Here is a 15,519-nt window from a genome sequence, read left to right on the forward strand (position 1 = left end):
TTAGCAAATCTATCTAATTTAAGCTTAAACATCACTTTAAGCGTTATTCTGAAAACGCTTTTGTCATTAGCAGAAAGTATAATTCAAGAGCTTTCCATAGACACCAAAATCATTAAAATCGCTTAAGCCGTCTAGAAGTGTTGCTTTAAAAGTTTTTTCCCTCTTCCTCCACATTTGCAGCTTTTTGGGAGGAAAACTATTGGCTTTAAACGATCATAACTTTTAGCAGGCTCAACGGATGTCAATGATGATGGTATTCATTGGAAGCGTATGGATCCCAGCTATCTGATAATCTAAGCTCCGTTTGAAAATATCTTAAAGCTTTGAAGTTATAAGCTAATTCATCTAATTTTACGCTTAAACATCACTTTAAGCGTTATTCTGAAAACGCTTTTGTCATTAGCAGAAAGTAGAATTCAAGAGCTTTCCATAGACACCAAAATCATTAAAATCGCTTAAGCCGTCTAGAAGTGTTGCTTTAAAAGTTTTTTCCCTCTTCCTCCACATTTGCAGCTTTTTGGGAGGAAAACTATTGGCTTTAAACGATCATAACTTTTAGCAGGCTCAACGGATGTCAATGATGATGGTATTCATTGGAAGCGTATGGATCTCAGCTATCTGATAATCTAAGCTCCGTTTGAAAATATCTTAAAGCTTTGAAGTTATAAGCTAATTCATCTAATTTTACGCTTAAACATCACTTTAAGCGTTTTTCTGAAAACTATTTCTTCATGGGCAGAAAGTAGAATTCACGAGCTTTTCATAGACACCAATATCATTAAGATCGTTTTAGCCATTTAAAAGCTATAAGCGTCTAAACATTTTTGTTATGCGATTTCCACCTTCTACTTGATCTTGTGCTCCTGATACCAAAAAATTTTTCAACAAAATTTCTTTAGCATTTTTTCGCACTCACTTTATACACATTGGAATGGAAACAATTAACTTTAAACGATCAGAACTCCTAGCAGACTCAACGGATGTCAATGATGTTGGTATTCATTGAAAGCGCATGGATCTCAGCTATCTGATGGTTTAAGTTTCGTTTCATAATATCATAACGTTTTTAAGTTATTAGCAAATCTATCTAATTTAAGCTTAAACATCACTTTAAGCGTTATTCTGAAAACGCTTTTGTCATTAGCAGAAAGTATAATTCAAGAGCTTTCCATAGACACCAAAATCATTAAAATCGCTTAAGCCGTCTAGAAGTGTTGCTTTAAAAGTTTTTTCCCTCTTGCTCCACATTTGCAGCTTTTTGGGAGGAAAACTATTGGCTTTAAACGATCATAACTTTTAGCAGGCTCAACGGATGTCAATGATGATGGTATTCATTGGAAGCGTATGGATCTCAGCTATCTGATAATCTAAGCTCCGTTTGAAAATATCTTAAAGCTTTGAAGTTATAAGCTAATTCATCTAATTTTACGCTTAAACATCACTTTAAGCGTTTTTCTGAAAACTATTTCTTCATGGGCAGAAAGTAGAATTCACAAACTTTCTTTAGCATTTTTTCGCACTCACTTTATACACCTTGGAATGGAAACAATTAACTTTAAATGATCATAACTCCTAGCAGACTCAACGGATGTCAATGATGTTGGTATTCATTGAAAGCGCATGGATCTCAGCTATCTGATGGTTTAAGTTTCGTTTCATAATATCATAACGTTTTTAAGTTATTAGCAAATCTATCTAATTTAAGCTTAAACATCACTTTAAGCGTTATTCTGAAAACGCTTTTGTCATTAGCAGAAAGTATAATTCAAGAGCTTTCCATAGACACCAAAATCATTAAAATCGCTTAAGCCGTCTAGAAGTGTTGCTTTAAAAGTTTTTTCCCTCTTCCTCCACATTTGCAGCTTTTTGGGAGGAAAACTATTGGCTTTAAACGATCATAACTTTTAGCAGGCTCAACGAATGTCAATGATGATGGTATTCATTGGAAGCGTATGGATCCCAGCTATCTGATAATCTAAGCTCCGTTTGAAAATATCTTAAAGCTTTGAAGTTATAAGCTAATTCATCTAATTTTACGCTTAAACATCACTTTAAGCGTTTTTCTGAAAACTATTTCTTCATGGGCAGAAAGTAGAATTCACGAGCTTTTCATAGACACCAATATCATTAAGATCGTTTTAGCCATTTAAAAGCTATAAGCGTCTAAACATTTTTGTTATGCGATTTCCACCTTCTACTTGATCTTGTGCTCCTGATACCAAAAAATTTTTCAACAAAATTTCTTTAGCATTTTTTCGCACTCACTTTATACACATTGGAATGGAAACAATTAACTTTAAACGATCAGAACTCCTAGCAGACTCAGCGGATGTCAATGATGTTGGTATTCATTGAAAGCGCATGGATCTCAGCTATCTGATAATCTAAGCTCCGTTTGAAAATATCTTAAAGCTTTGAAGTTATAAGCTAATTCATCTAATTTTACGCTTAAACATCACTTTAAGCGTTATTCTGAAAACGCTTTTGTCATTAGCAGAAAGTAGAATTCAAGAGCTTTCCATAGACACCAAAATCATTAAAATCGCTTAAGCCGTCTAGAATTGTTGCTTTAAAAGTTTTTTCCCTCTTCCTCCACATTTGCAGCTTTTTGGGAGGAAAACTATTGGCTTTAAACGATCATAACTTTTAGCAGGCTCAACGGATGTCAATGATGATGGTATTCATTGGAAGCGTATGGATCTCAGCTATCTGATAATCTAAGCTCCGTTTGAAAATATCTTAAAGCTTTGAAGTTATAAGCTAATTCATCTAATTTTACGCTTAAACATCACTTTAAGCGTTATTCTGAAAACGCTTTTGTCATTAGCAGAAAGTAGAATTCAAGAGCTTTCCATAGACACCAAAATCATTAAAATCGCTTAAGCCGTCTAGAAGTGTTGCTTTAAAAGTTTTTTCCCTCTTCCTCCACATTTGCAGCTTTTTGGGAGGAAAACTATTGGCTTTAAACGATCATAACTTTTAGCAGGCTCAACGGATGTCAATGATGATGGTATTCATTGGAAGCGTATGGATCTCAGCTATCTGATAATCTAAGCTCCGTTTGAAAATATCTTAAAGCTTTGAAGTTATAAGCTAATTCATCTAATTTTACGCTTAAACATCACTTTAAGCGTTTTTCTGAAAACTATTTCTTCATGGGCAGAAAGTAGAATTCACGAGCTTTTCATAGACACCAATATCATTAAGATCGCTTTAGCCAGTTAAAAGCTATAAGCGTCTAAACATTTTTGTTATGCGATTTCCGCCTTCTACTTGATCTTGTGCTCCTGATACCAAAAAATTTTTCAACAAAATTTCTTTAGCATTTTTTCGCACTCACTTTATACACCTTGGAATGGAAACAATTAACTTTAAACGATCATAACTCCTAGCAGACTCAACGGATGTCAATGATGTTGGTATTCATTGAAAGCGCATGGATCTCAGCTATCTGATGGTTTAAGTTTCGTTTCATAATATCATAACGATTTTAAGTTATTAGCAAATCTATCTAATTTAAGCTTAAACATCACTTTAAGCGTTATTCTGAAAACGCTTTTGTCATTAGCAGAAAGTATAATTCAAGAGCTTTCCATAGACACCAAAATCATTAAAATCGCTTAAGCCGTCTAGAAGTGTTGCTTTAAAAGTTTTTTCTCTCTTCCTCCACATTTGCAGCTTTTTGGGAGGAAAACTATTGGCTTTAAACGATCATAACTTTTAGCAGGCTCAACGGATGTCAATGATGATGGTATTCATTGGAAGCGTATGGATCCCAGCTATCTGATAATCTAAGCTCCGTTTGAAAATATCTTAAAGCTTTGAAGTTATAAGCTAATTCATCTAATTTTACGCTTAAACATCACTTTAAGCGTTATTCTGAAAACGCTTTTGTCATTAGCAGAAAGTAGAATTCAAGAGCTTTCCATAGACACCAAAATCATTAAAATCGCTTAAGCCGTCTAGAATTGTTGCTTTAAAAGTTTTTTCCCTCTTCCTCCACATTTGTAGCTTTTTGGGAGGAAAACTATTGGCTTTAAACGATCATAACTTTTAGCAGGCTCAACGGATGTCAATGATGATGGTATTCATTGGAAGCGTATGGATCCCAGCTATCTGATAATCTAAGCTCCGTTTGAAAATATCTTAAAGCTTTGAAGTTATAAGCTAATTCATCTAATTTTACGCTTAAACATCACTTTAAGCGTTATTCTGAAAACGCTTTTGTCATTAGCAGAAAGTAGAATTCAAGAGCTTTCCATAGACACCAAAATCATTAAAATCGCTTAAGCCGTCTAGAAGTGTTGCTTTAAAAGTTTTTTCCCTCTTCCTCCACATTTGCAGCTTTTTGGGAGGAAAACTATTGGCTTTAAACGATCATAACTTTTAGCAGGCTCAACGGATGTCAATGATGATGGTATTCATTGGAAGCGTATGGATCTCAGCTATCTGATAATCTAAGCTCCGTTTGAAAATATCTTAAAGCTTTGAAGTTATAAGCTAATTCATCTAATTTTACGCTTAAACATCACTTTAAGCGTTTTTCTGAAAACTATTTCTTCATGGGCAGAAAGTAGAATTCACGAGCTTTTCATAGACACCAATATCATTAAGATCGCTTTAGCCAGTTAAAAGCTATAAGCGTCTAAACATTTTTGTTATGCGATTTCCACCTTCTACTTGATCTTGTGCTCCTGATACCAAAAAATTTTTCAACAAACTTTCTTTAGCATTTTTTCGCACTCACTTTATACACCTTGGAATGGAAACAATTAACTTTAAACGATCATAACTCCTAGCAGACTCAACGGATGTCAATGATGTTGGTATTCATTGAAAGCGCATGGATCTCAGCTATCTGATGGTTTAAGTTTCGTTTCATAATATCATAACGTTTTTAAGTTATTAGCAAATCTATCTAATTTAAGCTTAAACATCACTTTAAGCGTTATTCTGAAAACGCTTTTGTCATTAGCAGAAAGTATAATTCAAGAGCTTTCCATAGACACCAAAATCATTAAAATCGCTTAAGCCGTCTAGAAGTGTTGCTTTAAAAGTTTTTTCCCTCTTCCTCCACATTTGCAGCTTTTTGGGAGGAAAACTATTGGCTTTAAACGATCATAACTTTTAGCAGGCTCAACGGATGTCAATGATGATGGTATTCATTGGAAGCGTATGGATCCCAGCTATCTGATAATCTAAGCTCCGTTTGAAAATATCTTAAAGCTTTGAAGTTATAAGCTAATTCATCTAATTTTACGCTTAAACATCACTTTAAGCGTTATTCTGAAAACGCTTTTGTCATTAGCAGAAAGTAGAATTCAAGAGCTTTCCATAGACACCAAAATCATTAAAATCGCTTAAGCCGTCTAGAAGTGTTGCTTTAAAAGTTTTTTCCCTCTTCCTCCACATTTGCAGCTTTTTGGGAGGAAAGCTATTGGCTTTAAACGATCATAACTTTTAGCAGGCTCAACGGATGTCAATGATGATGGTATTCATTGGAAGCGTATGGATCCCAGCTATCTGATAATCTAAGCTCCGTTTGAAAATATCTTAAAGCTTTGAAGTTATAAGCTAATTCATCTAATTTTACGCTTAAACATCACTTTAAGCGTTTTTCTGAAAACTATTTCTTCATGGGCAGAAAGTAGAATTCACGAGCTTTTCATAGACACCAATATCATTAAGATCGTTTTAGCCATTTAAAAGCTATAAGCGTCTAAACATTTTTGTTATGCGATTTCCACCTTCTACTTGATCTTGTGCTCCTGATACCAAAAAATTTTTCAACAAAATTTCTTTAGCATTTTTTCGCACTCACTTTATACACATTGGAATGGAAACAATTAACTTTAAACGATCAGAACTCCTAGCAGACTCAACGGATGTCAATGATGTTGGTATTCATTGAAAGCGCATGGATCTCAGCTATCTGATGGTTTAAGTTTCGTTTCATAATATCATAACGTTTTTAAGTTATTAGCAAATCTATCTAATTTAAGCTTAAACATCACTTTAAGCGTTATTCTGAAAACGCTTTTGTCATTAGCAGAAAGTATAATTCAAGAGCTTTCCATAGACACCAAAATCATTAAAATCGCTTAAGCCGTCTAGAAGTGTTGCTTTAAAAGTTTTTTCCCTCTTCCTCCACATTTGCAGCTTTTTGGGAGGAAAACTATTGGCTTTAAACGATCATAACTTTAAGCAGGCTCAACGGATGTCAATGATGATGGTATTCATTGGAAGCGTATGGATCTCAGCTATCATGTTTTAAGATATTTTAAAAATAATTTTACTTACTTTGACTATATGTAGACTGGAAATTCAATAAAACAATTTTAATTTAGATATAACATTTATATTAGAAACATTATTTGGTTTTTAAATGAAATTAGTATAAAAATATTGTGGCTTATAACAATTAAAATAGAAACTTGTTAATGGTTGTATGAGCAGTGATTACATATGTTTGTATAGCATTTAAGCTCTTTGTGAAGATATTGTCATCAGATAAGTTAATGTAAAATGCTGTTGGTCTCGTACAATCCCAGTAGTTTTTTGTACTGCCTAAAATTAAGAAAAGAAATCACACGAAAATTTTAGTGGGAGTATCTTACATATTAGTATTAAAATTAAACTACCATAAAACTAAATTTTTTGTTTAACCATAAACTTTTTGTGAAGGCTGTATTTAGATACACATCTGCATTAAAATGTGGGTAAATGTTCTATATGTGGTTTTATCAATTACATTTTTGTTTATGTGCGAAAGAGAAGTAGAAAAAGCATGTAAATTGTTTTTCTAGATATTTAATATAATTTTATGTAAAAGTTAAAATAAACAAAATTAAACATATCTTTTTAATATGTGAATTTTTGGTTTGAAAAAATGGTATTTAAATTGTGAGTATGAGTGACATTTAATTAGAAAATAATGGAAGGGAGAATTTAAATACTTACATACTTTACATACTTTAAAAGGTAATGATTCTTTAACAATTTTAAATTGAAAATACAAAAGAAATAAATATTGCTAAAAGTATTTGCTATATCTTAAGTGTTATTAAATTTAAATCGAAGAAAAACATATCGATTTTAAATTGCAAACATTGAACTAAATACTTTGTAATTTTTTATTTTTACTGTTTCCTTTGATGTGATTAATTTACATAGTAAAATATTAAGGGTTTTGGGTGAAGACAAATACTATATTCATCTTTAGTACAACAAATACATACAGAATTTTAAGCCTCCGCTGTAATAAAATATCGATCAAGACAATGTTTATTTTGTATTGTAAGAGGGGAAAAACCATGGAGGTAATTGCAGCAATTGAAATGTAAAAATAAGTACAATTTGGTGTGCGTTTTCAACAAAACGTTTTAACAAAACAAAATCACAGATAATGTGTACTTAAATACTGTTGATGTTGTTGCTACTCATACTCGCTACTACTGTCTGCCTTTGCTAAATGTTTGAATATATTCGTTAGAACATTTATTGAAAGTGTCGTGACGTGGTAAATTACATTGATATTTAAATGCTTATGCACAGACAGACATGGTTCATTTTCTAAGAGGTTTAATGTAGACTAACGATGAACAAAAGAGGAATTCCTAAATACTACTTCAATATTTTAAAGTATTCATTCTTGGAATTAGAAAAAAAACAAATTTTTATATGTCTGCGTATAGAATACAATTTGCGGTTGCAAATACTATGGAAATTCATTATGCATTAAAGAAGATAGTAATTTAGAGATTAATGCAAATCTTAGATTTAAAATATTTCGATTATTTTTGATGAAAAGAAAAAATTTTATTGTGATGATAATGAGATCGTATGAGTGTTTTTAAGTATAAAATATAAATCATACGCAGTGAGTTGCATGCTTGGCACATATTAAAAGTCATATGAGGAGTACTACTTAAATCTTTACAAGAATTTAAGTTCTTTTTAATGTTGCAAAAACTCTATAACAATCCTATAAAAATACCACCTTACGTCTGATTTATTTGAATTATATTTCATAAAGTGATGCCCTTGCATATGATGGATATTTAATAATAAAAATCACTCATACGCCTTCATTGTCATTAAAACCATACATTTTCAGTTTGCCTCAAATAAAAAACATACTTTTAACACATTTTTCCATTATTAGGTGTTGAAAATGTAGCTTTATAGTCCAAAAAAATCTGAAATATTGTTATTTTTAATTATAGAGAGAAAAAAACTTTACAACAAAAGCATATCTGTATAATGGCTTTGTCTGAATTTTAAAAGGCAAATGGTGTTATTTAACAACAACAAAAAAATATGTATGTATGTATGTTTATGCAAACACGACTGAACAGACAATAAATTATTTCATTAAATTGAGCGGAAAAACAACAGAATTTACAGGGACAACACTGTATTTACAAACAGATGAAAGGGAAATTATAGAAAATGGCAAAAACTAAACAACTTTAAAATACTTAAGTTTTTGGTTATTCCTTTGAGTTGTTCAATGAACAATAAACGTTACAAAAAATTAGCTTTAAGAACCGGGAGTTGTAGATATCATAAGTCCCATAAGGTTAGACATGCTTCAGTTTTACCACTTTTTTAATTTATTTTTTCTGCTATTATTTTAAACTCCACTTTTTACGCTATACACGTAACATTTGTTTTATATATATGACTGAATACATGTGTAAGCATGTTTTTTAATTAAAACAAATTAATGATTTAATTGAATATAAAAATATACAAACATTAAAGAGATTTCTTATATAAAAAAAGTAACATAAGCTGATAATTAACACAGTGCAACAATGAAAAATTACTTTCAAAAGGACTTTTCTGCTCGTACTTGCTTTTATGTCTAATTCAGCAACATCACAATGAAAAGGACAAATTTAATATTGTGATCTTGTTTGGAATTTCACATCTATATGTACATATCGAGAAGACGATATGTACGATATGTTTAAAATCAATTTTCCGACAGCCCTCGAATTTTTAGTTCTAAATCAGTTCAATCTTATTTTGAAGTTATTTCAAACATTGTTTGAACAATACAAAGTTAGAAAGATGGTTTGAAAGTAGTTATAAGTTATTTAGAAGTAAGTAAGTTAAGTAAGTTTAAATTATGTTCGAAGTAGTTTCAAAATACTTCTGTATTTCCTCGAATTCAGATCGAAGTTAGTTCTAGATATTACACATGCAGGAACAAAGTAAGCAGATGATTTGTCAACCATTATAAATTTCTCTGCAGCACAGTCTAATTGATTTAAGTTTATTTTTTCTTTTTCTTTATTTCATTGACATTTTTTTTTTAAGATTTATAGTTGAAAAATATTTGATTCTTACCTTTTTGTGAAACATTTTCCTTTTCTTTAGACCTTTGTTAGCTTTCAAGAACAATGTTTGATAAAATTCCAAAGATTAATGTTGGCTGATTTTGGTTTCTAAAAAAAGATAAAAAAATACAAACATGTTAAAAACAAAATATAAATGATAAAAATAACATAAAGTGATTTATAATAGGAAAACTACTAAAATTTGTAACAAAAGGACACAAACATAGTTGGAAAACAAAACAACAAAACACTATAAATTGAATAACAAACAGCCAACAAAAACAGAAATTAATGATGTCTTTGGAGAAAAGTAAACGGAAAACAAGACCTTTATATCAGATAACTTATCTTATACATACAAAAATATTGCCAGAATATATCACTCAAATAAAAAAAAATATCATATTAAAGTTATCTTAGTAAAACTTAAATTTCTATATATTTTAGTAAATTTGATATGAATTAATGTCAGTCTGTATAAATGAAATTCTGTGTTTCTTTTTTTTTGTCGGCGATGAGGGGTATGGTTTGCTTGGTTTACGTTCCCTAGAGAAATTAATTTGATTTATTCGTCACTTTCGGTAGTAATTTAATAATACAAAACGATTCTTGCAAACTTTATATTGTTGATTGTTGATTTTTGTTGTTGTCATTGTTGCTGCTACCAACACGTGATGTGTTGTGTCTTTTCATACTGTGTGTTGGCTTCAATGTTTTGTTTGTTGCCACAACCAGTAATAGCAGACAATAAGCAGACAAAAATAAACTAAATAAAACTCGCTTGTTTTTTTTTCTACTAAAATATACTAACATACATACAAACAAACATCTGGCTCATTTGTAATAAGAATGTCTTAAGTATGTTATATGTAATTTTAAATTATGTAATACAAAACATTTCTCTAAATATTGGCGTTTAAATAATTCAATTTATTTACAAAAAAGAAATGAAGTTTTTATGCTAAATTTACATAAAGTAATTACATTTTTAAAGTTATTACTCTTTTGTCACAATCGGAAGCTACATATGTTGCTGTAAACCGTCTTTGCGCAACCTTTACTGTCAATTTGTGTTTCAATTCTTTTCCTCTCTCTCTATAAGTTTATTTAGTGTATAAATGAATCATGTATGTAGGACATTGTAATTGATGAATACTAATTTAACTTAATTTGTTCGTCGAAAAAACAAAAAGAATACAAATTTTTATACTTGTTTATATAAGTCTATCTTTATACGAAGTTGACTCTATAAAATGATTTGCATCTTATCTCGAAAAATAATACAACAATTTTTTAACTAAATTCTTGAAAGGTATTAAAGTTCAGATATCTGAGCAATACAGTAATTTGTATCTTTAATCTCCTCTTAATAAAATACTCTGCTTTCAATAATGCAATAATTTCCATTGCCAATGCCCAAATTCTGTTATTAAACTCTTGTTTGTTTGTTTTTAAACAATTTCAGAATTGTTTAGAACAAATGACTAAATGATGTTACAGCAAAAACAAATAGCCTTTAAACTTGACTTTCTATAAAATGAATAAAAGTTGTGGGAGGGGAAAACATTGAAGCAATAAAAAGTAGAAATCTAAAAATAAAACTTTTAAAGGGAAATAATCAAGCATTCTAGACTTCCATTTATATTAAGTGAAGTATCTATTTATACCAGTTAATTTGTTTAAAAGCAAAACTACACAAAGAAAACAATAAATTTGAAACTAATTTTTTAAATTTATTAAACATTTCTAAGTTCGTTTAACTTGTATTGGCCTACCTTCCCTTTTAGTTTTTCTAATTTTTTTTTACCAAAAAAAAAGTTCCCCAAAAAAATTATATTAAGAGACCATATATAAACAAAAACCATGTCCAATATGTTTCTCTTTATGTTTAAAAACTTGCCCAAAAAAATGAAAACATTATACAAACAAACAAAAAACAAAATTTAACAAAATTGCAAAATACAACAGGATGCAAAAAAGCACTCAACACTCTTACATACTCAATGTTACGACCTGGTTGCAGAAAAAATATACATACATATACGACCATAAACTCTATTGGTGGCTATGAGTTGTTATTTTTCAATTCCGGCGACCGTTTTTTTTTTGCAGGCAGTCAGTTGGTCTGCTGATGGCCAGTGAATGCAACATCATCATTATATATACTGGCCTTATGTTTAAAGCTAAATCGTGATGCTGATCTTCATCATCATGATTTAGCCACACACAGCTGTTTTTGTTCTCATAGCAAGTCAACATTCCGAAAAAATTTATAAATATTAGGGTGCTTAAAAACAAATATTATTAAACTTTTTCTTTTGCTTAGTTGTCATCATAAACATAATTTAGCTGTAATAAAATAGTGCCACCCTAATGTACATTCTTTACACACACCCTTAAAAAAAAATATATTTCTACTTGCATATGTCACACTGTTGTTTGTTGCATGTTTTTTTGCGAACCCCTTTTTTGTCCCGGTTGTTGTTTAACATGGCCTGTTTCTTTTTTGGACTTTTGTTAAATTCTGTTGTATTTGTTCCGTTTTTGTTTTGGAAATTTTAGCATATGTTGTTTGGTGGTGTTGTTGGGAAAAAAATGTTTAACTAAGAACATTGTATGGCTATAACGTTTCATCCTCTACAGTAACTTAAGTTGATTTAAGGTATTGGCTCCATTTGTAACAATTAGTAATACTCTCAAAATTTTGCAAGAGAATTTGAAGATCATAATTCGAACAATCAGGACAAAGGACAACTAAATTCGAAATAACTTTGGAACGAACCTCGACCATAACTGCAGAACAACGAACGAACAAAACGAACGAACGAACTAAAGGCGAATAACGAACGAACTGAACAACGAACTAACAACGAACGAACAACGAACGAAACTAACGAACAACGAACAATAACTAACGAACGAACGAAAACCTAACTAACGAACTAACTACAACTAACGAACTAACTAACTAACTAACTAACTAACTACTAACTAACTAACTAACTAACTAACTAACTAACTAACTAACTAACTAACTAACTAACTAACTAACTAACTAACTAACTAACTAACTAACTAACTAACTAACTAACTAACTAACTAACTAACTAACAACTAACTACTAACTAACTAACTAACTAACTAACTAACTAACTAACTAACTAACTAACTAACTAACTAACTAACTAACTAACTAACCTAACTAACTAACTAACTAACTAACTAACTAACTACTAACTAACTAACTAACTAACTAACTAACTAACTAACTAACAAACTAACTAACTTACTATCTAAATAATTAATTAACTAACTAACTCACTTACTAATAACCTAACTACCTCCGAAATAACTTTAACAAGCAGTTTTGAACTTTCCCTAACGAACTTCGAACTAAAATCGAAGTTACTTTTACCTAATTTTGAACTAACAATAGAAGGTATTTAAGATTCGTTATGGTCTGCTATAGAATTTCAAACTTGTTTCGTTCGCTTTTAGTAAACAAAAAAATGATATACTAGCTTAAAACAGTTTGCATGACTTTTTGTCTGCCAGTTTTTGCTCTTAAGCCAACGCATTATCTTTTGTCACTATTGAAGTATGTATACATTTTTAAGTAATTTAATAATTCTTAAGTTAACCGTTGCTAAAAACATTCCAGTGTTCTATTACTTACGTAGTTAATATCACATATGAGGTTTTATATAAGTACAATTTCAATATCACTCATACGCTACCATATTCCAAAATACCTTAACGCAGTTACACTCATGCAAGAGTAAATTGTTATGTTATTGCTATAACTTGCTGTTCTTAAGTGCATTTTTGGACAAAACTGAAATGTAAAAAAAAAAAACAAAACTATTTTCTTATTTACCGAAAAAAATTCTTAAGATTCATAGACAACACAAAGTAAATCCAAGAAGTTGGACAAACAACAAACTCGCTGTAGGTATTATGTGGCATTAATAGAGTTAAAGAAAGCTTAATGTTGAGAAAAAATTTGCCACAACAACGACATTGAACTTGTTTAGACAATTTTCTTGGTTTTGTTTATATTTTGGTGGCATTTAAAAGAGAAAAACTACTGCAACTACTATTTTTATTAAAATATAGTAATTGCCGATAAAAAGACCAAAAAATATTTTTTTATAATGATAATTACTTGAAATGTTTTGCAAAACTGAAAAAAAGAAAATTTAACTAAAAGATTTTGTTAATAATTTGTTTGAATTGTATTTATTTTCAGAGTTTTTAGTTTAGTTGTTAAACACCTTTTTATATATTTCAATACATTTCCTAATTTCTTTCCTAAAAATTAAGAATTTTAGTAGTTTTTAAACTAAATCTAGCTAAGCAAATGTTATAAAAGTTCTTAAGGTTTTGCAAACTTTTATTTTTTTTTACCAGTTTACTTTGTTGTTCTTGTCCACCCCCCACTTCCTGTTGTTTGGTATGTATTTGTTTAAATATTTGTTAATATTTATTCTAGTCACGCGCTACTTTTTCACTGTATTTTGTTTGCCACAAATCCTCAAATAACCTTAACTTTTTTACTTGAAACACAGACATGCTGGTACATGCCCAAAGCACTACATCTTTTGGCTAAAGTAATCCAGTTTTAGAACTATACATATAAGAACATCATCAAGAAGAAGTGAAGTTAAGGCTGCTTCCAAAAAATAAGGTCTTGTCTTTGTAGCCACAGAGTTATGCTTCTTTTCCAGTCATGACTGTTACTAATTTAATTTTTTGTTTAGAGTCTTTTTGTGTTAACTTTAATATACATTCATTGGTGGGTAGTTTTTTTTTTCGCATGATAACGGTAAAAAGGGCCTAAGTACTAAATTAAAGATAAAAATAATTTGAAATAAAAACAGAACTAAACATGAACTCGAGCTAAAGGAAATTTGGAAACATTTTTGGGAAAATAAAAGAGAAAATATTAAAGTAAAACAGCAATGTATTTTTAGGAAATTTTTAAAAATGGTTTATATGAGCTTTTTTCCCTAAAATCTACAGCCATCATTCAGTTGTTTTGGTATCTTTAGTACTTTTTCTTTTTTTCTATGTAGATGCCCTTATTTGTTTATTTTTCTTTGTAAAAGTTGTAGTCGCAAATTTTCATCTAGTTATACTTTCGAACAACAACAACAGTAATAACCAACAGTAGCTTAAAGTAAAGAAAATTTTTTGGATCTTACTAATTGAATTTCTTTGTCAAATACGTGAGAGGACATATTGTTCATTTCATTTGTATCTGTGTGTAAGCATACCAGTGCAAGAGAATAAGTTGGTTGCTTTAGAATTTATTTTGTTGCCACTTATTCCTCATCAGGATAAGATTTTGTAATTTGTTTATATTATACCAGAAAAGCACACACCCAATAAGGAATGTGTTGATTATTTCCTTCTTTTTATTCTGGGGTAATTTTTTTGTTTCCTATTTCCTGTTGTTTTGTATATTTATTCTGTATGTAATTAAAATGGTCGTTAATTGAAGACTTTAATTTTAATTCAATTTATTAAAAACAACATAAAATAATAAGAATTAAAAAAGACATTTAGGTATAAATTTCAAAGAAAATTATTGTAAAGCCCTTCAGTTAAGATTTATATTAACCTATCTTTTTACAAAAAAAGTTTTAATCCTTTTTTTTGCCAATACATTTATTATCAATGACATTTAATTTTTTTCTTTTCTGTAAAACCATTACATTAAATTTTAATAAATCCTTAGTGCATGTTGTTCACTTGTATAGCCATGACATGCATTTTTTTTGCAACTTTTGACTTTTATCTTTTTGTTGTTGTTGTTTTTTGTATGAATTTTTTTATTAATAATTCTTTTTATTAATTAAATGCCATGAACTCGTTAAAATGTCTGACTTCTTGAAAATAATTTCTTGACATGTCACATCCATCATGTACAGTAAAATGCTGGGAACAGCATGCATGCAATAACAGCAGCAGCAACAACAGCAAGTGAAATATTTGCAATATTGTGGTATTTGTGAAAAAAAAAAAAACAACCGACTTATCTCTGGTTTTTTGTATGTTTTCTGAATTGTCAAAGGTTTTATTTTAATGAGTCGTAAAAGTGTTTACATTAATTTTTAATGTATTTTATATGCACATGTACACACATACTTACATGTACATACATATATGC

At 29.9% G+C, this 15,519-nt stretch overlaps 1 long non-coding RNA gene across 1 annotated transcript in view; it reads right to left on the reverse strand.

The window, feature by feature from the left end:
- Positions 1-6,348: 6,348 nt before the first annotated feature.
- LOC119605969 overlaps positions 6,349-15,519 on the reverse strand; it is an 80,041-nt gene continuing 70,870 nt past the window's right edge. Inside the window, exons 3-4 of the long non-coding RNA XR_005231619.1 lie at positions 9,358-9,455; positions 6,349-6,567 (exon numbers count right to left, since the gene is read on the reverse strand). This is a non-coding gene — a long non-coding RNA (uncharacterized LOC119605969). The remainder of the gene's footprint in view (positions 6,568-9,357; positions 9,456-15,519) is intronic.

Source organism: Lucilia sericata, unplaced genomic scaffold (genome assembly GCF_015586225.1).
Source record: "Lucilia sericata isolate MDLA Ls3-8-SP2 unplaced genomic scaffold, ASM1558622v1 Contig000542F_arrow, whole genome shotgun sequence".
Taxonomy (NCBI): domain Eukaryota; kingdom Metazoa; phylum Arthropoda; class Insecta; order Diptera; family Calliphoridae; genus Lucilia; species Lucilia sericata.